The following is a 26,537-nucleotide window of genomic DNA, read 5'->3' on the forward strand; positions in this document are numbered from 1 at the left end:
GAATTAGTGGTCCAGACACTTTAGTGATCTGAATAAGAGTCAATAAAACAAAATCTTGTCAAGAAGAGGAATTGTATGTTAGTGGTTCATAAATCCAGGAATTAGGCAGAAATCTGGATGAGATTATATTGTTTGAAGAGAAAATTAAAAATTTTGGCGTATACCTTGATTCATCTCTCCACTCAAAGCCTAAATACATTTGTTCATCTGTGCCTGCTATAGTCTCTGCAGCATGTTTTGGAGAGAGAAAGTCCATATTTTCATTACTTTCATTACCAAAGTAACATGGAAGATGAAGTTTGTGTTGAACACAATAGTGAGAATGTTATCTGGAACATCCAGAACATTTGACAACAGATAGTACTGGCTGTAAAACTTTGGACTACAAGTTTGCAGTCAGAACATTTAAAGGCATTAATGATTTAGGAATTTCATATTTGAAGAAAGCCTGCCTGATTTGTTGGGGGCTGGATGAGATTAAGGGGCCTCCTTGTCATCCTAGAATAGGGAGATACTGTATGCTTTATGTGGAATGCAGAAAAGGAACTTTTCTGTAATATATGCGGGGTTCAGAATGACTTTCTCTTAGAGGCAAGATTGGTGCTGATATATGCCTTATAGCATCACTTGTTTTTATTTTCCTTTTTGGAATATAATTTCTAAAGCTTGTTTTTGTTAATTGTGTTATTTAAATTGATTTATTATTTATTTAACCAAGATTTTAAGCATTGCAACTTATTTTTAGATCTGAGTAGAAGATTTGTGTGTACATATTTCAAATAATAGTAAACACTAAGACTCGGAGAAATTCCTGAGTTTTATTTGCAGCTTATTACTCTGAATGAAAAGCATCCAATAATGCTTTTCAATAAGTATTGATATTTGAGTAGGATCTTCTACATATTTTAGTCAAAGAAACTGACTGATAAAGAGGGTCCTTGAGTAGACACTTTGAACTGGGTTGACAAAGGTCTGACATATGATCTTGTAGTTCCTGATGGCCCATTATATGAATTTGGAATTGATTGCTGAAGATTACTAAATTTCCAAGATTTTTAAAAGAATCAAATTGTGTTTTGAATGTTCTAAATATATTTGTAATATGAATTGTTCTACATAAATTGTTTTGAATCTGTTTTATTTATTGATTTAGTTTTACTGTTTGATCAGAGGTAGCATATAAAAAATAATCATATGAAAAAATGAGGGAAAAAACCCTAAAGCAACATACCAAGAATTAAGGCAAAGGCAGTAGCACTTTTGAGGCTAGAGATCTCCTTGTTCCATGCCGTTTGATTTTTTGAATGGCTGCACACAGGAACAGACTAAAAGCCATATTGGAAGAAAGACAGAGGGGAGCAGGGAACAAGTAAGAAAGGAGCCTCTGACACTATTACATTACCTGCTCCTATGTTGTTGAATTAGCTGTTATCTTAGCCAGCATCAGCAGGGCTACCACCAGCCTCCATCAGACGGGGATGTTCAACCTTTGAGCATTTTCATATTAGAAGGGTCAATCTGATTGGTTTAGCTTCTTTATGGATCAAAGAGGTAATTAATATAGTTGGAAAGATATCCATGCTCTATTCATTATTCTACAGTAATTAGTATTCTCTTCCCACAAATTTTTGTACTTGATCAAGCATTTTATTATGAGGAGTTCATTTCCTGGCTTACATAATTCTGATCTTACACAAGGGACATAAAAAATGAAGGCAGTCACAATTTTCACATACGTGCAAAATGTATGAATGGAAAAGATATATATGCATACATTATATACAAGTATGTAAAGCCACTAGATGATTAGATAGATAGATAGATAGATAGATAGATAGATAGATAGATAGATAGATAGATAGATAGATAGATAGATAGATAGATAGATAGATAGATAGATGATAGATAGATAGATAGATAGATAGATAGATGATAGATAGATGATAGATAGATAGATAGATAGATAGATAGATAGATAGATAGATAGATAGATAGATAGATAGATAGATAGATAGATAGATAGATAGATAGATAGATAGATAGATAGATAGACAGACTGATAGGTAGTAGACAGACACAAACATATGCATAATGTTATAGGTTTTCCTCTTTTTTCCTCTTTCTGTTCTGTTTAATTCATGGGCGCCATATAAATTTAATAAACAAGTAAATCAAGACAACAAAACATTTAAAACAGCAGCTGCCATTTTTACATACAGTACACAATTGAGCATAATCATTCGGCAAACAAAGTCAGTATGTGCAAGTTTCCTGGAACTGAACATTATACAAACCAGCAACTGCATGTATTTGGAAATAGGACAACATAGCAGTTTATATCATTTATTTCTCTTTTTTTCACCATTGAATAAGTCTGTTAAATTATAATCAATTAATTGTATAAAATAATTTAACTGTTTAATGATATAATGAGCCATCAATATATTATGCAGGATTAATTTTGTTCAATACATAGGAATTTGTCCTTTAATTGTATAACTCTAGTTGTATAACTAGAGTTCCTTGCATAAAGGCCAACCAGTAAAATTGACTCCTCCAATGCTAAAAAAAGTAGTAAATTCTTCAAAAAAAATCACAATATCTATTTCTTTTCTCCTTTATTTTCCAAAACTTGGGATACTGTATAATTCTAGCAGAAGCAATCACAAAATCCATAAAATCTCCCCCCCAACATATGTGTGTGTGTGTGTGAAATAGTTTTTGTCCAAAAGAATCATTATACTACATAAATATTACAGAAACGTTACAAAAGCCTGTTCAAATTGCTGAGTATAAAACTGAAATTCTAAATGCAGATTCTCCACTCTTATTCTTTCTCGCAGATACAGGAACCTCTTGAAACGTAGATTTGAACACACAAGTTGGAGCACTGTTGGAACACTGTTATGTGTTATATGATTTTATATGAGATATTGGATGATCTCATCTTGAAGCCTACTAAATGAGTGAGTGTAAATGACTCATTTGTTTAGTTGGTTCTGTTTATTTCAACATCTGGTGTAGACACTTCCTTCCTATTCCTCTGTATTCCATATTGCATCATATTACAATAAGGATTGACTTGGTGGATAAATTTTAATCTTTTTCTTTAGTACTCAAGTGATTAATTTAATACCCTTACTTGCTGTTATTTTACAGCTGGCATTTTCAGGAATTATTTAAAATATTGAACCATATATGTTTAATAACAAAAAAATCCCAGTAATTTAAAAATAACTTTTCAAAACAATGTATTGCTTATTCATTGTTTATTTAAGGGCAATCTTTCTAAATAGGTGCATATTGTTGCTGAAGGATCACCACAATTCTAGCAGATCTTAGTACCACCTTTTGTAATTACCACCTTTTCTAATTATCTTCTCTCCCTATGCTAGACTGATTGTAAAAAATGTCTATAAGTCATGCGCAAAGCCATTGATTCACAGGAGTTCTCATGCACAATTAAGATTATGCCCATGTCATTATAAACCTTCCTTTCTCCCAAGAATAAAACTATCACTGGACTCTTTTATCTCATCACTCCAAGGTACAATATGATAATGTTACCACTTAACATCAGCATATACAGAAAGAAAACACTGGAGATGCTGCAAGCATCTCAACTACAAAGAAAAGCAAATTAAAATATTAATTTACTGATTAATATAACATTAGATGACCCATTTCTCTAGCTTGTTAAACAACAAAGACTTGTGAAGCTAAATAACTGCCTCAGAGATAAGTGTTTTTAGAATTCCCAAGGAAATGTTTAGCTTATTTTTAAACTTCATTAAAGATACACTGTGCATGTAACAGGCAGCTTTATTTTTTGCTGTACTGGCAAGTCCCATTTTAAAACTGACTGAGAGTACAGAATCTCCCCCCCCCTTCCCATTTGAGAGTTTGAGCAAGTAGGGTGACTTTTTGAGATGCTGGAAATTTGGCATTGACTGTGTTAGGGCAAAGAGACCTACTTGCAACAGAAAGAGAAGTTGTGCTAGTTGTAGTCAGGCAGCAGCAATAGAAACAGTTAACTTAATGTTACAAAATAAAGGCATGCAAATGCCCCTAAAATCAGTAAGGCATAAGAGCTGTTCAGAGTTTCATCTGGGTCCATCCAACGCTTGTGGTTCAGTTTAGTGTTATCCTAAAATTTATCTTCAAATTTTCTAAGTGTTTTTTTTTCCTGCAAAAGAGGGAAAAATATTGTTCACAATATACTTTCACCATCTTTTGTCATATTTGAGCTTGATTTATTGTTACAAGGTAGTAGAGGATACTGATATTGTACAATATTGTTTCTCTTTCATTTGCTGAGTGCCTCCCTTAGTTTCCATGCTTTCTGAGTAATAACAACAAGAAGATACTTTTGAAAGATTTCCTTGATTATTAATGTAAATATAGGAAGCCAATGAGATTGAGGAAGAAAAGATCACCAGAGTGGGTCAGTCACCCTTCTTGTAAAAATCCATGCTGATATACTTATTTCAAGGTTTGTATTTAACTGTTGCATTAAAAAAAAAAAAGTCTGAGTAGTTGAGTTGCAAAGGTATTAATATCACCAGTATCTATGAAGGACTTGATGGGCTATGAAGGCCAGAGACGGGGAGAATTGTTTCAAAAAGGGGTAAGCATTTCTCCCTTGCTTCATGGGTTCACAATACATTAAAGCTGAAAAACAAAAGAACTGACTGGAACATCAGCATTCTGCTATAAATCTTGGGATTATAGATAACTGATCATAGACCAGTGTGTAATCCTCATACAGATGCATCCTTAAATACCATGTTTCATCCATGAGAATTTCATCAAGATTCTTGTCCCTTTTGAATGAAAATTTGAAAACAGTTTGTCTTTCATCAAACTGATAATGAATAGACAAAAAAAAAAGAATGCAGGAATTTTTTTCCAGCAAGATTCCAGTTTAGTCATTTTGGTGTGGAATTAAATTTGTCACACCGTTCTATTCTACATTTCACTTTTCACAGGTATGGCTGGTAGATACATAAAAGGCATAATTAATTTATTATTCACTAATTAATATTGCCAGTGTGAATAGGTAAGAACATGATACTTCAGAAAAATTAAATTGTTCATAACTTAGAAGTAACTTGGGAAAAACAAACAAACATAACAGTGGTATCAATCCCAAGATTCTTCAACTCCAGAGCTGGAGGTAGAAATTAAATAGCAACAGGTAAGAAATGTAATTTTTTATCATCTTTCTTCCTTACTGAGAAACTTAGCAGTAGCAAATTAGCTATAGTTTGATGCAACTGTCATTCTGTTTTCCTAAAGCAAATCCAGTGAAGTTATGATTGTCTATCAAATCAAAAAATAGGTACTACATCATTTATCAATGTTAATAGCTTTGGGGGCATTTCAGAAGGAATTTGTCTCATCAATGTATCATTTCATGCACTTTTAATTAATAAATGGAGATTTTATTGCTTTTTACAGCTATAAGAGATGAATCTGTTACTAGTATTATTATTTTCTGACTATAGTTTAAGTTTCTTTAAGATGTTTTCATGGGTCCTGCTCACTTATCAATGTTTATGTGCTCTTTCCTGGAAATTTTCTGTACTTCATTGCATAATGCCAATGCCTCTTTCAAAAACCTTGAGCAAAATATAGCCATAGACAATTGCTTCTGTGTTTCAGTAAAAAAGCATTCATTACTCTTATATTCACATCTCATCCTTGCTTTATTAAGTAGAAATCTTACTATAATGTCAAGAAGTTCTCATCAATAGATATTAAAAACTTTTTTAGTTCAAACCATTTGACATGAGGGAATAAAGTATGTCCAGTAGTCATATGCTATTACTGGCTCTTAAGTAGAATTGCCATCCATAAATTTCCCAGAATTTTAGACAACATGAAATGTTTTGATGTATGACTTGTATTAAGAATTTGTAATATAGGTATAGTCAAGGTTAATGTAATAGTATTACATTATATTGGATGAAATTGTATCAGATGAGCCCCAGGCATCCTTTTTTGGTTGGATTTGTAGACTAACATTTTAACTTCATTTAGGAGTATACATTTTGAGATTTATGGCAGTCCTTCCAACAAATAGACTTACAGTACTTTTATCAATTTTAGGATAGTAATTGAAAAATAGAGGATTTTGCTAGAGAAATAAATACTCAACTAAATAGAACCCACTATTAAAAGCAATGCCTGCAAATACTGAAAAATACATTGCTTAAGTCCTCTTGAGATGAAAAAAATCAAAAGTGTAACTAGGAAATAAATGCCATTTCCCAGAATTCATTTGTCATTTCCCAGAATTCCAGTGACAGAAGAGATTATTTGCTTCTAGGAGGAAGAGGATCAGATATTGAATTACCCCTTCCAACATGTTTATCAAGGGTACTGTGGACCTCTAAATTTACAATCACAGATGGAACCAGAAATTGTTAAGTGGTACATCATTAAGTCATCTTCCCTTCTGGCTTGTTCTTTCACTTGCTTGTCAAAAGCCAGCTGAGAACATCACAAATGGTGATCGTATGACTCTGGGATGGTGCAACTGACATAAATGTGACTCACGTACCAAGCACCTAGATCATGATTGGGAGGTCACTGTGACAGTTGTAAATGCGAAGACATTTTTTTCAACACCATTGTAATTTCAAATGAATGCTAAACAAATGATCATAAATCAAAAGGATCTTTTGAAATGTAAACTCCTTCAAATCCTTCAGTTTCTATTATTACATGATCACCATTATTGGCAACAGTAAGGAAATTGTTCGCCATTGCCTTCTTCCCATTGCAGTGTTTTACTTTTCAGCCTAATCTATATCTTTGGGTGATCTCCTATTCACATATGAACTAAGTTTGCTTAGCTTTTCAATATCAGTTCTCAACTTGGTGCTGTCAAATGCCATAGCTGTTCCAAAAATCATTTGTCATAACTGTGTCTGGCAATGCTGTATGCAGAGAATTTAGTAATATCTGGAAAGTTACAAGTTCTTTATCTGTAATTTATAGCAGTTTCAAACTTTTTTCTTTTTTGTTCACTAGAAACACACAAGCTTTTTAATGTGTATATGCATATATTAATTGATTATTTGATTTTCAGCAGCCAATGGCTATCTGAGCAGAACTATGACATGATTAATTTAGGACAAAAAGAGGGGGTTTTGGGTTTTCGCTGGTTTAAATAGGATATGGCTGGGATAATTTGGGAGGTTCTTGTAATGTTAGATGAAAGGCTTACATATTGTTTTCCTTTATTTTGACTGAAAGCTATAAACTACATTGCCATGACTTTTTAGAATACTGCTGAATTTCAGTTTTAGACACTCTCAGAGCCACATGCTATAAAGAGGGAGAGGATTGGGGGCTGATGTTTGTAGTTACCCATTTCTAGTATGTAGGAAATAAGCATAAAACAATAAAAGATACAAAACAGCCAATAGTTACTCAACATACTAATATTCTTGAACAACAAATTATTTCTCTACATTTGCTGCTATTGAGAAAACCAGAGCAGGAAACCTTCCTGAAGCCAAGTCCTAATGTCCAATGATTAATTTAATATCTCTCTCTTAATCACAGAAAGTCGCAAGGCTGCAGACGTTATTCTATCAGTGAAGTGATTGCATAAGTCATCATCTTTCCTCAGTCCGTTACCCTTCCAGTGTATTTGAATTGCAAATCCCCAAATTTGCTGCATGGATACATACCTCTTGATCATATAACTAAGTGCAAAGACTATTGGTTTGCTGAATGAATTCCTTACAATGAGTTTAGCATTTATTCTCCTGGATTGTATATGTGGAGAAGAGTAACACTGAAGGAATGTGTTGAGGGGAAAAAAAGTCATTATGAACATTCATGGATGCCCACTTTGTGTACCTAACCCTTATAAATTTCCTATGGCCCCCAGTTTTCAAGGGACTGTGTTCATTGTACCCAGTCATGCTACACTTCTGCTTTTGTGTTGCCTTCCTTCTCTAAATCATATTTATTTCACAGTGTTAATCATTTGTTGCTTGACTGCAAGTTTCTTTTCTCTGTTATTCTTCAGATATATTTAACAGTAGAACATTTTTAACCCAGAAAGGAGTTAGACAGGGAACCATAGGAACTTTATTTCAATATTTAAAGAAGGCAAGTAAAAATTTAGTGTAGAGTGTTTCTTTCTCCTCCTTTTTCTTCACTATCAAACCATTATACTCTGTATTTCTTCATTTAGTTTCCTTTATATTAGCTTCAAGAGGACATGTTCAGATGCCATATCTTTAATTTTGAAAACTGAAACCAGAGCCAGGGGAACAAGTGGCTGGGAAGAGGAAAAAATATTTTTTCATGGCAACCTGATTGGTTTCATATTTCTTTAGCACTGCTTTTGTATGCAAACTGACAAGCTTATTTTCTCTGAAGATAAATTTATGAGACCAAATTCAGCTATTAGGGAGGAAAAATGCAAACTAATATAACAGTGACTCATGTGTTGTACAAAACATACAACATATTGATTTGATCAATTAACTGATTGATAGATTTTGTACCATCAAGCTGTTATCAACTCCTAGTGACTTCATACTGTAAAGTTAGACACTTTTATTGTCCCTGTTTGTCAGTGGAAATTAGTTCATAAATGTGATGAATTTGTGAATCATAGTTTATTTTCTAGTCACTATAGTAGATCAGCTCTCTAGAAAAGCATGAAGCAGATTATCATTGTTGTTGTTATTACTACTATTAATTTAAAATTAATTCATCTATGTTCTTCCTATCTCTTCTAGCCATAGATGTACAATACTATATGAAATATTTTCTGTAAATCTTTATTAACACTGATTTTGAATGGTTGAACAACTAAGCAGAAAGCTTATGATAGAAAACACGGGGTATGCCCAAGTGACAGATCTCTGTAACAATCTCTTGCACCATTGGGTGATATTTACCATATGTCCCATGATTGATAGTAAGATTTAATGAGTTCTTACAAGCAATTAAATAATCAAGAGTTCCTGCTGTTATATGGCAGAGCTTGATAGAACAGTGACAAATGAGAGAATATCTACAACCTAATCAAAGGGACATATTTCCTTGGGAACGAAATAATATTATCTACCAGTGCAATCAAAGGACAAAAGGACCCTGGGAGGACACAACAGAGCACGATAACTTCAGTATTTCTTTCATTAGCTGGCTATTCTGTTTCCATTTAATGGTTCCTATTAAATCTTAAAGTGGGTTGGTCAAGTGAAATTTCCTTAATTTTTCATGAAGCTCTGATTTATATCCAGTTACTTTTGAGAAAGAATTTGTATCTTATGACTAGTTTAGTCCTCTTAAGTATAGTTTTACCTGCTTATGTTTAGTGGGTTTGGATTTTTCCTCCAGCATAATGGCCAATTTGGATCAGTATTGTACAGCAGTCTGTTCTTGCATGATTCTTCAACATTTGTAGGAAGTACTAAATTGATTATTCATTGGCAGCCTTAGTGAATCTTTTTGATTAGCTCATCAAATGCAACTTTATACCATCCACTGATTCAAAGAGAATTGTATATACAGTGGTTTATGCATGTATGAATATGTGGATATATGGATGGAATCATCACCAGATCCAAATAAGCTTCAGAGCAGCTTGCAAAATTTAACCTCATCCATAAAATCTATAACTGAAACAAGAAAATCTAAAACTCTGGATGATCACTAGATAGCAGCAAAAAGACACAGGAAACTCTGCCTTAATATATTAGATTTTTTGCAGCCCACATTTGGTAGTCCTGTAAAAATTATACCATAGATCCATGGTGGCAAACCTATGGCACGGGTGCCAGAGCCGGCACTCGGAGCCCTCTCTGTGGGCACGCACACCATCGCCCCAGTCCTAGGCCTTCAGCTGACTTTTATAAAACCTTTTCACTTTAGGCCTTTGTCGCCGTGTGAAAAAAAAAAAGGTTCAATCAATCAATCCATTTCAACTTCTTTCAGGAAAAAAAAGATCTCCAAAGTTGGAATTGATTGATTGAACTTTTTAGTCCCACCCAGTCTGCCGTTATCACCAAAGTCACGCCCACCCAATGGGTCACACCAACCCAATGAGTCATGCCCACCCAATGGGCCACTCCCCCCCGGCACCCAACAATACATAAGTGGGTTTTGGGTTGCAGTTTGGGCACTCGGTCTCTAAAAGGTTTGCCATCACAGCCATAGATACTTTCTTTTTTAATAAAATTGGTGCAAGTATCAAAACACAGGCTTTAAAATCATGGTTTGAAATCATTGTTTTTATTGGCCTAATATCTGACAAATCAGAAGAATTGAATTTTCAGATTCTCTAGGAATGAACCCTGGACATTATTCAGGTATATACAACTACCACCATGCCATAGAAAAAGTCTTAACATCAAATAAATAATAAATTTGAGAAAAGTCATGTAACAAGGGATTCATACATTTCTTTAGTTCTTTGCTAGGCCAATGACTATATTGTATCTTAGGTGGTAGAAGTCATAAAGACATCATGCATTACATAACTTATTGCATAACTGATGCAAAGTATGTAATTTCTATCAGTTTCCTTAAGATGTGAATTAGATATAATACACAGTTCACATTACTTGCACAACAATCTCTTGCATGCACTGCAGATGCCCATAACTGAATTTATTTTATTTATATCCTGCCTTTATTATTTTGTCACCATGTTGTACTCCTACTCCATAATGTTGAAATGGAGAAGTTAAAACAAAATGATAATAGGTGCAAGATTCTCTTTCATATAACTTCAAATATAGGAAAATAAATGTGCTGGGCCTAAAATCAACAGATGACTCTAAAGATTTCATCTTTTTTAAAAAAAGGACGAAGTGAGAAAAGTGCTACAGTCTATCAACTTTAAATTTCTTTCTCTTCTTTGCAACCAATAAATTCACAAAAATTACATATCTTCTTGTTTCCACATGGATTGGAAGCCTATCTATAATGTAAAAACAGGCGGACAGTCTGTCTCAATAGTATTAAAGGAAAAGTAGATTAAATTAATAGCTTCTCATTGATTAAAAAAATCTTGGATTTTGTATGTTCTTAAGGTTGATTTCCACCATCGCCTTTGAATAAAAGAAGATGTGTTTTTGGAGAAATATCGTTCTATTGAACTGAACTGAAAAAACAAAAACAGGCAAAATTGGTTGTTTGCCATTTTAGTTAGGATAGTTTCCTATCATAAATGTCTACCTACATGAAAGAAAACTGTAAGCCCATTCCTGCCAAATAAATACCTCTCTGTCAAAGAGGTAATCAGTTGAGTGACAGCCATTAAACATAAATAGCACAAGTCAGTAAAGTTATTATTAAAAAGAAAGCATCTTAGAAACAACTTCTTTTGTATTTCATAAGGGCCCACTGTTTAATTAAAAATAAATAAATAAAAAAGTTTGAAAAATTATCAGATTTAATTTCTATCCAATCTTCATTGTGCAACAATTCTCCAGCTCGTTATGGAGTTAAAATTTGAGGCTATAATGACTCTGAACTAGTCATCAGAAGATTTAGTCTTCAGTCTTCATGTCTTTATTGAGAAGAAAGCTATTCTAATTTACTGGGTTCATGTCCTCAACTTATGATTTTCGTAAAGTAGCTCCTTAAAAGTTGAAATTGATTTTTGTGACCTTGGAGATTTGTTCTTGGATTGTTGGGGTAACTGTATCTGGCTTTCATTTCTTTCTTTATTTTTTAAACAAGTTTTATTAATTTTCCATTTTTACAAAGCTTCGGGTATTAAGGAAGCAACATGGTGGTTGGGTAATACATAATCCAATAACATGCTTATCCATACATATGTCAGTTTACATCATCATCTCTGTTTCCCTTAGTTATTATAACAAATTCAAATTAATACATTGCTAGTTATAACTCAATCATTTAAAACATTTATCAACAACTTTTAACTTATATGTCTCCAGATCCTGTATTTAACTTTTATCTAATTTCAATTACAATATTCCAGTTGGCTTAATGTCCATAATATTTAAGTTTCGGATAACTCACAATTCCCTTAATTCATTACAAAATAATTATCATGTCTAAAATACACTTATTATTTATTCAAATAAATTCTTAGTTTATTAACCTTTATCCTCTGAATCCATCTTCTATTTTATAATTCAAAGCTATTATTTTAGTAACTAATTTGTTTCTCTTATAGATATAAATCCTGAATATTAAGTCAAATAATGTCTTTTAAAATCTCTTTATCCCATTAAGTAAGATTTGAGGCTCTTCCATTAAATGTCACATAAAAAAGCCATTTTTTAAGTCTAACGCTGGCCTTCCTTTTGTGCCAAACTGGCTTTATTTATTTATTTATTTATTTCCATTAACTTATATGCCGCCCTTCTCCCCACGGGACTCAGGGCGGCTCACAGCATGTTAAAACAACACAAAACATTTCCCCTATAAAAGCCAATTAAAAACCAAATATTTATAGCTGTGTCTTATTAAAATCATTAAAATTGTCCCTATTTAAAATTCACCCTAGGTCAGTCCCGCNAAAAAAAAAAAAAAAAACACAATAAGATTTTGTAGAAATGAAGAACTTTTAGGGAGCCCAGGTATCCAGCAATTACAAATCCAGGTATTTGGTAATTTAGTCTTGTTGTCCTTTTTTTCCCCTTAGCTTTGTATTCCCAGAGTAGGCAAAAGCCACAGAATTGAGCTGGGAGAAAAGGGTATTTCCAAAGGCTTTTTCAGGAAAATAGTTGGGAAAGGGAAAAGGTAAAGTAAAGTCTCACCCAGTTGCTTTCATCATGCTTTGTAGTGCTTTGGGTTTTCGGCTGGTGCGACTTAATGAGCGGCCATGTTAATGGCTGCTTTTTTCTTCTTCGGTCCTGAGGAGCTGCCTCGGATCAAACGGAGAGGCTGCCGCTTCTCCATGATCTAATGAGGGTCCTCCCCAATGGTGGTTGCCCCTCCAGGGCACCTTTCGACCCTTTCCAGGGTGTCCCAAAGAAAGAAAACCGGACGGCGGGGAAAGTAGTCTCTCTGCATGTCTGTTAGCGCCGCGATCCGGAACCGGAAGCCTGGCTTTCATTTCTGTACATTGGCTAGAGTCATTGCTATGAAATGGGCAGCCATATAAATCATACCAATGAATCAATCAATAAATATGAAATACACTATCATTTAAAGAAAGGAGATGGAACATGACTCTACTTAAAATGTGTGCTCAGATTTAAATATAATTAGCATGCAATTAATGTAAATTGAGAGTCTGAATGTAAGCATGTAAGAATGTAAGCCTGCATGCCTATTTATTTTCTTGTCAAGTATTTTACATTCTAGAGGTAACTTCAGAACCCTTGCTCTCCTTTCCAATGTTTCTGCATTTGTAAACCAACTTGGGAGTGCAGGAGTGGAGAATCTTTGGAAACAGGGTACATCCTGCTCAGTTCTAATCAGGAACCAGAATGATAGAGAGAACAACTCATTGGAAAATGAAGTTACTGGGTATATTGCCTGGTCAGTGATATATACAGGTAAATATGAAGCCATTCAGGAGATTAAACGAAGCTGTATTGGACCACCCTTTAATGAAAGACCCAAGAACTGGGTCATTCGTTTGTATGCACATACATTTTTGCCTGCAGACATCCCATCCACAGATATTTTCCTCTTGGGCACACCCAACTAGAGAGAAAGACTTTCTGCTAATTCTCTTCTTCTTCTTACTCAGAAGTTGTGAGTGATATGATCTAGAATCTAGAAATATAGCTTATAGGAAACAAGATTGAGGGGTTACTTTTACACTAAGATAAAAACTTAAATTGAAATATGAAAATCTTTTTTGTACTGACAGGGTGTTGCTCAAAAGATCAAGAGCTGTTTTCTATCATTTCACAAGAAGTGGAATAATGGACAGATATCACACATTTCTACTGAATATTAGGCAAAAACTTAGCAGTTTTTGGTTTGACAGTGGAAATCTCCATCCTCAGCAATTTTAAGATGTGTAAATTTTAACTGTGAAAATTGCTGGCTGGGAAATTGTTAAATTTGAAGTCCAGACATCTTCAAATTGCTGATGTTGAGAACCATTGCTCTAGAAGTAGTAGACTCACCATTTCTTATGCGATTATAGCACATGATGAACTAAATGCTCTCTGTAAGACCATGTGATTTATATATAGTCCAGTACAACAATTATCCCTCAGTTGCCCTCTTGATACAACAGGCTTCTTGTGAATTTAGGGAAGACACTATCTATTCTACATAATTAATAATTATTAATACCTGAAGAAAATTATTTTATAAAATGAAAACATGTTACAAACAACACGATATGGAGCTAGCCTAAGCTACTTGACATATTGTATTTAGAATATATGTAATTTATATAATATTAGGTGGATTTATTGTGACATCCCAGTCATAATATACAGTGAAAAAAATAATTATTGTATATCTTGTAATTTTTTACATTAGAGCTGATTTGCAATGATTGACAATTGAATTATTTTTAGTTATTGCAAACCATTTTTCTTATGTATCTATATTGTATATTTGCTAATTAGGTAACAAAAAGATTACATAGGATGAAAGATTTGGTGAATGTGTTTCTGGCATATTCTTATATGTGTAAATGTGTCTGAGCCAATGTTTGGGTCCTTTTTCTAAAATAGTGGGACTTGAGAAATGTGTGAGGCAATTTCAGTCTATTTCATTTTGAGTGTCCCAGAAAATTCAGTGTGCTTCCACGCTTGAAGCAAAGAATAATAGCTGGAGCATATCTGATCTGGTCAGCTACTTGCTTCAAGCCAAGAGGCTTCTATGCACTGCTAGATGATCACTGAGGACCCAAAGTGTGGCTCATCAATCTCATAAGTATCACCTTATCAAAACCAAAGGTTACAGTCTAGTGAAGTACCATGTATTGGTTCTCTTTTTACTGATGCTTCCCCTTTCTCTCTTTTCCAATTTAAATATTCATTTTGATGATTATATTATATGCTACTTGGGGCAAGGATCTGTGTTTCTATGCTTACCACTCTAATCTAATTTTGAAAACTTCTGCATGCAGACTTTTTATACTTCCCTCAAACCTGCATTTTTATTTTACACATATCAGCATTGTGTGTCTAAGAAGAGCAAAGAACAGCCTTGCACACTTGGTGTTTGGCTCAACCTCATTACTTGAAGGTACAGATTATGCCCAGATATTAACAGAAAGTGGGCTATAAAGGTGACATCTTGGCTGATGAAAGAGTTCCTGCTTTCCTCTTAGCAAGTGCAGATTTCCAAACAATTAAATCACAGTACAATTCCAGTAGTAAATTATATCAGTGTTTCTCAAAGTTGGCAAGTTTAAGGCATGAGGACCTCAACTCTCAGAATTCCCTGGTCAGCCTGCTGGCTGAAAAATCCTGGGACCTGAAGTCTAAATCAGGGTCCCCAACCCACTACTGGGCCGTGGCCTGTTTGGAACTTAACAGTTTTAAGTCATGTAGACCAGTAATCCCCAAATTTTAAATCATGTAGATCAGAGGTGTCAAACTCACAACGTCATGTGACATGTCGTGACATATCGCAACTTTTTTTCCATTGCCAGCAATGGGGTGGGCGCAGTTTTGGCATGACGCATATGGCCCGTGGGCCGACAGTTTGACACCCCTGATGTAGACCAGCAATCCCCAAATTTTATGGCTTGCACAGCCAGTCCTGCAGTCCCCTCCGCCAGGCTTCCAAGCCAAAAAAATTTGGGGACTGCTGGTCCATATGACTTAAAATTGTTAAGTTTGAGAAACACTTGATAATACCATTGCAGCAGAAGTGGCATAAGAAAAAAAACCTGCTTTACATAACATACAAGCAAGGTTTTTTTTTCTGTTTTATGATGTATTCCACCCTCTGGAATGAACTGCCCCCAGAGATCAGGGTTATCCCTGATCTCCCTTCCTTTCGCCGCGCCCTCAAGACTTGGTTATTCCAGCTTGCAGGACTGGCCTAGGGTAATTTTTAGAGGGGTTTTAATCAATATTTTAAATTGGACAATCTTTAATATTTCTTTTAATTAATTTTAAACTTGTATTGTTATCTATGTATTTTAATTGATTGTCAGCCGCCCTGAGTCCTACGAGGAGAAGGGCGGGATATAAATCTAAATAATAAATAAATAAATAAATATCACTCCCAAAAACTTCATTTCCATTTATTTATTTTTCAGACAGTTCTGAATGCAACTGTCTTGACAAAAGACCAAGAACTATCATTTTAGTATTACACTGCCGTTGTATAAGTAGATGCTTGAAAGATAAGCCACATTTTATTTATCATTTTTGAGTGTATATTTGCTGTTACAGTTTGGCCTTTGCTGCCTTTTTCAGATCCTGCATACCTTGAAAAGTGGCTTTTTTCTTGTAACAAAAATTCAATACAGAGATTGGTTCTTCAAATATCTAAGCAATATAGCTTATTCCAGAAATGATGAAACCATTTTTCCTGGGACAGATGGAAAGAGAAAACTACACAGAACTCAAGAGATCATCAGATTTTTTTATGGGAAATAAAATATTCATCCTGAAAGGAAAGGAAAAAAGAAAAAAAAGACTTGCTTTCTGGAAACAATGAAAGAGCTCTGCAAAGATTCAATTTAGTTATAGGGCTTATGCTGCTTTTGTCAGTTGATGCTGAATGGCATACAACTCCCCAAACAAGTAATTTGGGATTAAAAAGTACATAATCAAACTTAAACGCATTCACATAGAAAGCAATGGAATGCAGTGGCATGCTGAATCTGTAAACCCAGAGTATTTCTGCCATCTTTTCTATTTTTCAGTCTCAAAAAACACTTTAAAGCTGCCCTGTCATTTTTGTTACTCCCTCTGACTTCAGCATGTGGAAAAGAATGCTACAGTGAGAAAAATGAATTGGGAAGGAGAGTACTGCTAATGAGCAAGCGGGGGGGGGGGGGAGTTTCTGCCAGTAGGTTAACATGGAATAGGAACTCCTTTCTTATTTTTTTTCTAAGCAAGGGACAAGCCTTTAAGTAATGTATCATCTTAATTGCAAGAATGCAAGAATGCCACATATGTGACATAGACTTTATAGGCATGTTTAGAAAATAAAACATCCTGCAATTTGTTTGGAAATTTATCATTCCTGCACAGAATAAAATTTAGATAATCCACAATTTAGATTATCACAATTCTTGGATAGAGAGGAGAATCAGAATTATTTTAACGTAATTGTTAATAATTTGATAAATTGTATGAAGTATGCTCAACATGGCAGCCATTGTGTAAATCAGGATGCTTTCATTAGCAGTTCTTTCATATGAGTGCCTATAATTTACTCTCCAAATTCCATGCAGGTTTACCAGTTCCAAAAATGTTACCTAGCCTTGTTTTTGAATTTCAGATTGCAATCTTTCCAGGCTCATCTAGAGATGGTTGACATTGGACCTGGGATTTTTGATGCTTAGCCACCTAGTTGACTCTGACATTCTAGCCCCCAACCCCCACCCCACACACACACCATAATTTAATAATTATAATGGGAATATGACCAATTGTTGATCTGAACACCTGTTTTATTTTCATTTTTTTGAAGATCTATAATTATTTATAATTATTTTGCTCATACCCTACTATAACCCAAACTATCATTTTATTTAACTCCCCTCCAAGCAACGAAATCTGATCTAGTTGAGAAGACTCCATCTTATGTATTTAGTATTTTTAAAAAACTATATCACATTGCTCATTTTCTGGAAGCAAATGAATTGTTGTGGAAGTAGTTTGGATTCTCACGAGGGAAGGGCTATATTCCAGAGGATCAAAAGACAGTGAAGTTTAGGTAGTTTGGTTGGGAGAAAGAAGTTCAAGATACCTCCCTCCTAGAGGTTCTCAGTAAGGGTATATCTTTAATGATGGAAATAGTTGCTTTAGTTTTGCAAGATTTTTGTCTGAACGTGAGGTATAATAAAGGAAATGGTTTGGAAGTAACTCAGTATCTTTCTTGGTTTTTGAAGCCTGGTAGGAATCAATTTAATTATATTCTCAGTATCTACTCTCTATAAACCCAGCTCACTAAACAATCACAAACGCCATCAAAATAATCCAATTCCACTTTAATAAAAATGGGGCCCTCAAAGCTGCTTAAGATTTTTTTGAAAAACCACATATGGATAAGCACCGATATATGCTTTATATTATTACTCATGTATCCCCATTATTCAGAGCAGATTATATAAGAGTAACTTCCTTTTAAAATGCATTTGGAGCTTTTTTTAAGGAGTAAAAAGATAATTCAGGAGAGGGTAGGGTGAATGTATTTTCAATGTAGGCTAGTTTTGCATATCTTGATCTATAATCCCATCCTATTCTGTATCTATATTAAATCTGATTTCTTTTTATCCATCATCCATTATCATCATTAAAAATATCTGATCTTTATTTAAATGCATATTGTGTGTATTCTTTCCAAATCCGTATTTGTATTTGTTGCCACATTCAAAGAACTGAAAAATCTGGTGAGTTCTAATCTGTCCTTTAATTCAATAACTATAGATTGTATAAGAATGTACTGGTGTTAATTTTTTCAAGCTTTTCTAAATTTTACAGTTTTGATTCTGTAGTCTGAAATTTGTATGCCAATATACATACAAGATACACAGGAATGGAAGTCTTATGTAGAGAAAATGGCTAAAGAAATATTTTTCACTCTTTTCATAAAGCAGAAATTGGGAAATTCTTATTCAATTGTTGACAATAAATTTAGGAAAAACAAAGGGCTCATTTTACAAAATGTGATTAACATAAATCATAAAAAATATGATTAACAGTCACTATTGTGGACTGTTTAAATAATGAAGGATATGTTTTTAACAAGTATTACTCCTGATGGGTAGTATATTACTTCATATCAGTTGATGGAGAACAACTTCAGATAAGAGCTGCTACTTTACACACAATCCTCGACTTACAACCGTTCATTTAGTGATCATTCAGAATTAACAACAGCACTGAAAAAAAGTGACTTATGGCCATTTTTCACACTTACAACTGCTGCAGCATCTCCATGGTCACGGGATCAAGATTCAGGTACTTGACAAATGGCATATATTTATGACAGTTGCGCTGTTCTGGGGTCATGTGATCACCATTTGAAACTGTCCCACTGGCTTCCAACTAACAAAGTCATTGAGGGAAATTGGATTTGCTTAATGACAGCATGATTCACTTATCAATTGCGACAAAAAGGCCATAAAATAAGACACCATTCACTTAATAAATGCTTCATTTAACAATGGAAATTTTGGGCTCAATTGTGTCAAGGACTACATGTAGTGCTGCTCCGAGACATCTTATTGGCCACGGTAACATATAGGATGCTCAACTAGCTCTCCAGTGTACTAGGTTTTAGAATAAGGTCAAGGTTTACTTTACAATAAAAGGAAGATATGCTCTCCAAACCCTCTGAGTCTTATCTGATGTGCCCTGTGAATGTGTGCACACACACTGACCATTGGCTCTTCTGTTTGAATTCAATGAATTTATTGTTATATAATTTTGGCTTGTAAGGTCAGGAATGCATAATTTTCTGTGCCTGAAATCTGACTTCTTATACTTATAAAGCATTCTTTATAAAAAAAAATGTAGTGCTGATAGATGATACCTACCACCTAAGATCTGCATCTTTGTTTTTGTTTCTGTAGAAGATTGACTGTTAACAGCAGAAGCTATGTTATTATAGCTTGCAAGAGTTCAAGATTCCTTTGTCTATCTGCTTGCCATTCTGTTGGGTAGTTTGCATAGAAAGAGCATGAACTGCTGATTTAGGGGTGGAAGTGGCAATTAGTGGAGCTGGGCTATAGTAGTTCTGTGGATTTTTTTGACAAGTCTGCTGAGTTAAAACTGTGAAGGACACAGAGAAGTGGGGGAAGGTATCAGAAGCTTCCTGAGCAGCACATAAGCTGTTATTGAATAAATGCTCCTTTAATCTGGATTCTGTAATCAAGTGTGAAGTAGTTCATCTGTAATTAATAACAGGCTAAAAAGAAAAAAAATCATAAATTGAATTCTCCCTTCTAGAGCAGTGGTGGCGAACCTATGGCACGGGTGCCAGAGGCGGCACTCAGAGCCCTCTCTGTGGGCTTGTGCACCGTCGCCCCAGTCCTAGGCCTTCAGCTGGGTTTTATAAAATCTTTTCGCTTTAGGCCTCCCCCACCGTGTGCAAAAAAAAAAAAAAAAGGTTCACCAATCAGTCAATTTTCCGAATATTAACTTTCTGTAGTGTTTTCTGGACAGAGGCGACATCAAAGCTAAGCACTTGCTTGTCAGGATGAGGCACAACTTTCCTAGCAGGAGTGCTAATTGATACCTCAAATCTTCCAAAAATGTGTTCAGCTTGTTTAGGAAGTCTATGTCATCCTTGTATCTTGATGGAGTCACCTTATAATCCACAATTGCCCAGATTCCTTGCCACATTTACCTGGTGTTTGCTGGGTCCTGAAAAAAGTTCTGAATTTTCTAGCAATGGGCTTGCTTTGCACCTTTTATGGCATTTTTCAAATTAGCTCTGGCTCTGCTAAGTGCCAGCATGTCACCAGATTTAAAAGCCACATTCCACATTTCAGCACCTTGCGGACCTCATAAATCAGCCACGGTTTTTCATTCACCCTCACAACAATGCTTTTAAGGACACAGACATCCTCTATGCACTTTTGGATATATGCAGACACCATGGTGGCATATTCCTCAACATCTACATGTTGGTTATCAGTTGCTGCTTCCTTAAACATGTACCAATCTGCGCACTCAAAGCAGTCTTGTAATGCTTCCATAGCTCCCTCTGTCCAAACCCTCACTGCTTTACTGTAGGTTTCTGACTAATAAAGGTTTATACACTGGAATGAACAGCACTGAGAGATGGTCAGAGGTGGTCAAATGAGGGCGGGGGATAGCTTTGAATTCATTCTTAATGTTGGAATAAGCAAGATCCAGTGTATTGACCCCTCTGGTTGCGAAGTCCACATATTGATGGAAATGTGGCAGGGTAGCTTTCAAATCAACTTGATTAAAGTCCCCCACTACAATAAATGCACCCTCTGAGTGAGTAGTTTGTAAGTCACTGATGGTATTATAGAGAACATTCAGAGCCTCTTCTCTGTTTGTATCAGGGGGGATATACACAGCTGTGATAATGATAACAGAAGATTTTCTAGGCAGATAGAAGGGTCTGCATTTAATGGTCAAAAGCTCCATATTAGGGGAGCACAGACTTGAAATTACCTTGACATTATTACACCATCTGTCATTTATATAAAAACAGACACCCCCTCCCTGGGATTTGTATGTATAGTGTCTAAATACATATGTAGCCCCAGGGCTTATTTTGTCATAGAACACCCAGAACGGAGTTCCGGCACCTTTTTTGGATGGAACCTTGTAGGGTAGGCAAGGCAGATTGTATGACATGTGTGAGTTCTAGCACCTTTGTTTTTACAAAAAAAGCACTGTGTAGCCCAATTGTTTCCTACCCAAAGGCTACTTTCTGATGGTGTTTTATTGAGTACCAGCCATACACATACACAGGTAGTCCTTGACTTACATCCATAAGTGGGACCATTGCTAAGCAAAGTGGTTGTTGTTAGTTGCACCTGATTTTACCACTTTTTGGCATGATTGTTAAGCTAATAGTTGCAGCGGTTAAGGGAATCACACAATTGCTAAGTGTATCTGGCTTTTCCCATTGACTTAGGTTATTGAAAGCTGGCTAGGAAGGTTGCAAATGTGATCACATGACCTTGGGATGCTGCAACGATCATAAGTATATATTGCTAAGCATCCAAAATTTGATCATATGACTGAAGATGCTGTTGTCACTTCAAAGAATTATACAAATTGTATAATTCAAAAATACCTGTATGAGATTGAAATCAAAGATCTTTCTGATAAATTGAAAGACAAAAACAATAAGTACAAAAAATGGAAAGAGGATCACATAACTAAGGCAGAATATCAGCAGATAGCCCAAATCTGCAAATATGAAGTCAGGAAAGCAAAGGCTCAGCATGAAAAAAGACTTGCAACAAAAGTCAAAGATAATAACAACAGTTTCTTTCAACATATTAATAAATTCAAATTCAAATTCAAATTTATTTGATTTATATACCGCCCTTCTCCCTTGCGGGACTCAGGGCGGTGAACAGGCACATTAATAAAACAGCAATACCATAATATTTAAAAATATTCAAAACTAATTAAATTATTTGTCCTGTCCTAAAACCCACTATAATAATGTAAAATTATACCCAATTTAAAATTTTAGAGTTTCAGATTTATGCCAGACCGGCCTCTTGGAACAGATAGGTCTTTAGGGCTCGGCGGAAGAGGCATATGTCCCCCATTGTACGGAGGTCAGGGGGCAGCTCATTCCATAGGGTAGGAGCTGCCACAGAGAAGGCTCTCCCCCTGGGGGTCACCAGCCGGCATTGTCCGGCCGACGGCACCCTGAGGAGGCCTAATCTGTGGGAGCGGACTGGTCAAAGGGAGGTATGTGGCAGAAGGCGGTCCTGCAGATAACCTGGTCCACTGCCATGGACCATGAAATAACATGAAAAGGGTTAAGGAAACAGTCAGTTCACTAAAGAGAGAAGATGGCACAGAAGAAAAAGGCAGTAGAGAGAAAGCAAAGCTGTTTAACTCATTTTTTGCATTAATTTTCACAGAAAAATAAACTATAGCCCAACCTACCAAAAACATAACTGTAAAAGACAGATTAAAAATAAAAATTAAAATAAGCAAGAAAATTGTAAGAGAACACCTGTCTGATCTTGATGAATATAAATCACCAGGACCTGATGGATTACATCCTAGAGTTCTGAAGGAGCTGTCAGATGTTATTTCAGAACCATTCCATCATATCTTTAAAAATCCTGGAGCACCGGGAACTACCAGAGGATTGTCCAAAAGGTGCTTTTTCAGGAGGCAACTGAACTTTCTGATTTTTCTTTGAAGACGTTTTGCTTCTCATCCAAGAAGCTTCTTCAGCTTTGACCAGATGGTGGGAATGGAAGGATTTATATTCCTTCTAGAAATCTAGAAACAAATAAAGTTAAAAACAGATCATGCCAAACCAATCTTATTTCATTCTTTGACAGAGTGACTAAATTAGTAGACCAGCAAAATATGTGGACATAGTATATTTAGACTTCAGCAAGGCATTTGACAAAATAGAAAACAACCTACTTCTTGGTAAATTAGAAAAATGTGGGATAGACAGCATCACCACCAGATGGATTTGTAACTTGCTGGCAAATGATATTCAATGAGTAGTCCTCAACAGTACTACATCTACATGGAAGGAAGGAAGCAGTGGGGTACCAAAAGATTCCGTCTTAGGCCTAGTACTCTTCAATATCATCATAAATGACTTAGATGAAGGAATAGACATGGATGATCACTTAAACATGAGCCAACAGTGTGTGGAAGCAGTCAAAAAGCTAATACAATCCTTGTTTGTATAAACAGAGACATAGAATCAAAATCACATGTATTAGTATCTCTTTATAAAGCCTTAGTAAGACTACGTACACCTGGAATACTGCATCCAGTTTTGATCACTGCATTACAAAAAAGATAATAATAATAATAATAATAATAATAATAATAATAATAATAATAATAATAATAATAATGATAATAATAATAATAATAAAGTTGGAAAGGACCTTGGAGGTCATCTAGTCCAACCCCCTGCTCAGGCAGGAAACCCTATACCATTTCAGACAAATGGCTGCCCAGTTTCTTCTTAAAAACTTCCAGTGTTGGCGCATTCACCGCTTCTGGAGGCAGGTTGTTCCACTGGTTAATTGTTCTAACTGTCAGGAAGTTTATCCTTAGTTCTAGGTTGCTTCTCTCTTTGGTTAGCTTCCACCCGTTGCTCCTTGTCCTGCCTTCAGGCGCTTTTGAAAATAGCTTGACCCCCTCTTCTTTGTGGCAGCCCCTGAGATATTGGAACACTGCTATCATGTCCCCCCTCGTCCTTCTCTTTGTTAAACTAGACATACCCAATTCCAGCAACCATTCTTTATATGTTTTAGCCTCCAGTCCCCTAATCATCTTTGTTGCTCTTCTCTGTACTCTTTCTAGAGTCTCAACATCTTTTTTACATCGTGGTGACCAAAACTGGATGCAGTATTCCAAGTGTGGCCTTACCAAGGCATTGTAAAGTGGTATTAATACTTCACGTGATCTTGATTCTATCCCTCTGTTAATGCAGCCTAGCACTGTGTTGGCTTTTTTGGCAGCTGCAGCACACTGCTGGCTCATATTTAAGTGATTGTCCACTAGGACTCCAAGATCCCTCTCACAGTTACTACTATTGAGCAAGGTACCCCTATACTATACCTGTACATTTGGTTTTTTTGCCTAAATGTAGAACCTTACTTTTTTCACCATTGAATTTCATTTTGTTAGATAGCGCCCAGTGTTCAAGTCTGTCCAGATCCTCCTGTATCCTAAGCCTGTCTTCTGGAGTGTTAGCTATTCCTGTCAGCTTGGTGTCGTCTGCAAATTTGATGAGTTTCCCATCTATCCCCTCGTCCAGATCGTTGATGAAGATGTAGAAGAGCACTGGGCCCAGAACAGAGCCCTGGGGCACCCCACTACACACTTCCCTCCATGTAGATGTGGTTCCATTGAGGACCACATGCTGAGTACGGCCTGTCAGCCAGCTACGGATCCATCTGGTGGTGATGCTATCTAACCCGCATTTTTCTATCTTCTCAAGTAGTAGGTTGTGGTCTACTTTGTCAAATGCCTTACTGAAGTCCAAGTAAATTATATCCACAGCATTCCTCTGGTCCACTAGTTTTGTCACTTGGTCAAAGAATGCAATAAGATTTGTCTGGCATGATCTGTTTTTGACAAACCCGTGTTGGCTTTAGTAATGACTTTGTTTGCCTGTAGGTGTTCGCTGATTCGTTGTTTGATTATCTTTTCCAGAATCTTCCCAGGTATTGATATTCCCAGGCTGATAGTCTGTAATTTCCTGGGTCCTTTCCCCCCCTTTTTTTGAAGATGGGAACTACATCAGCTCTTTTCCAGTCCTCTGGTAGTTCCCCAGTGCTCCAAGATCTCTGAAAAATATAGTTCAGTGGTTCTGAGATCACATCTGCCAGTTCCTTAAGAACCTTGGGGTGTAATCCATCTGGTCCTGGTGATTTGAACTCGTCTAGGCTGGACAGATATTCACTTACTATTTTCTTGCCTATCTTAACTTGTATTTCTATTTTGTTTTTTATGGCACTATTTTGATAGGTTGGTCTGTTTTTTCCCTTTGTGTAAAGACAGATGCAAAAAACGAGTTAAATAGTTCCACTTTCTCCCTGTTGCTTGTCACCTTCTTGCCACTTTCACCCACTAATGGACTAATCGTTTCCTTCACTTTTTTCTTGTTTTTTACATGTTGAAAGAAGCTTTTTTTGTTATTTTTGACTTTGGTTGCAAGCCTTAATTCATTTTGAGCCTTAGCTTTCCTCACTTCGTCTTTGCAGGCTCTGGCCATTTGCTGATATTCTGTTGATGTTGAGATTCAGGAAAAAGTGCAAAGAAGAGCAACTATGATGTTTAAGGGTCTGGAGACATAAACATATGAAGAATGGTTGAAAGAATTGTGTATGGCTAGAAAAAAGAAGGATTAGGGGTGACATGATAGCAGTATTCCAGTATTTGAGAGGCTGCCACAAAGAGGAGGAAGTTAATTTATTTTCCAAAGCACCAGAAGGCAGGACAAGAAACAATGGATAGAAACTAATCAAGGACAGAAACAATCTGGAATTAAGGAGAAACTTCATAACAGTGAGGATAATTAACCAGTGGAACAGCTTGCTGCAGGAAGTTGTGGGTGCTTCATTACTGGAGGTTTTTAAGAAAAGACTGGACAGCCACCTATCTGAAATGGTATATAGGGTCTCCTGCTTGAGCAGGGGGTTAGACTAGAAGACCACCAAAGTCCCTTTTGATTGAATTGAATTGAATGATTAATTGAAATAAGAGTTGCATTATTTTATGTATAGCTCTATTTCAAAATCCAAGAAGGACTGGTAAGTATTGAAAAATGTTTTTGTTTCAGACTATGTTTTCCTTCACTTTCCAACTTCCTGTGAGCACCATAAAAAGGAAGAATTGTGATGTGTCATTAATTTGATAGTCAACATTCTTTGCACATAGTTGACTGAGTATGCGAAGATAAGACTGATCTTTTCTTGGCAGATCCTTCCCTGTGCATGGAGAAAGATATCAAAAATAGGGAGAAAAAGTGATAGTGGCAAGAAGGAAAAGGAAGGGTTCTGACCTCATCCATCATTTTTCCTTTTTCCCCTCACATGGCCCTGGATGGAAAAATAAGGTTTATTTTCCTGCTTTAAGAAACTGCATTTCTGTCAGTGAGCATTTTATTGCAGCAGCAAAATTGATTTTCACTTTGGCTCTGCTGAATCAGATCTAGTAAGTCCTATTGAATCATACTGGACTTTGAAGTTTGGTATCTTCCACGTG

Source organism: Protobothrops mucrosquamatus, unplaced genomic scaffold (genome assembly GCF_001527695.2).
Source record: "Protobothrops mucrosquamatus isolate PMUCROS unplaced genomic scaffold, P.Mucros_1.0 scaffold494, whole genome shotgun sequence".
In the NCBI taxonomy this organism is placed as follows: domain Eukaryota; kingdom Metazoa; phylum Chordata; class Lepidosauria; order Squamata; family Viperidae; genus Protobothrops; species Protobothrops mucrosquamatus.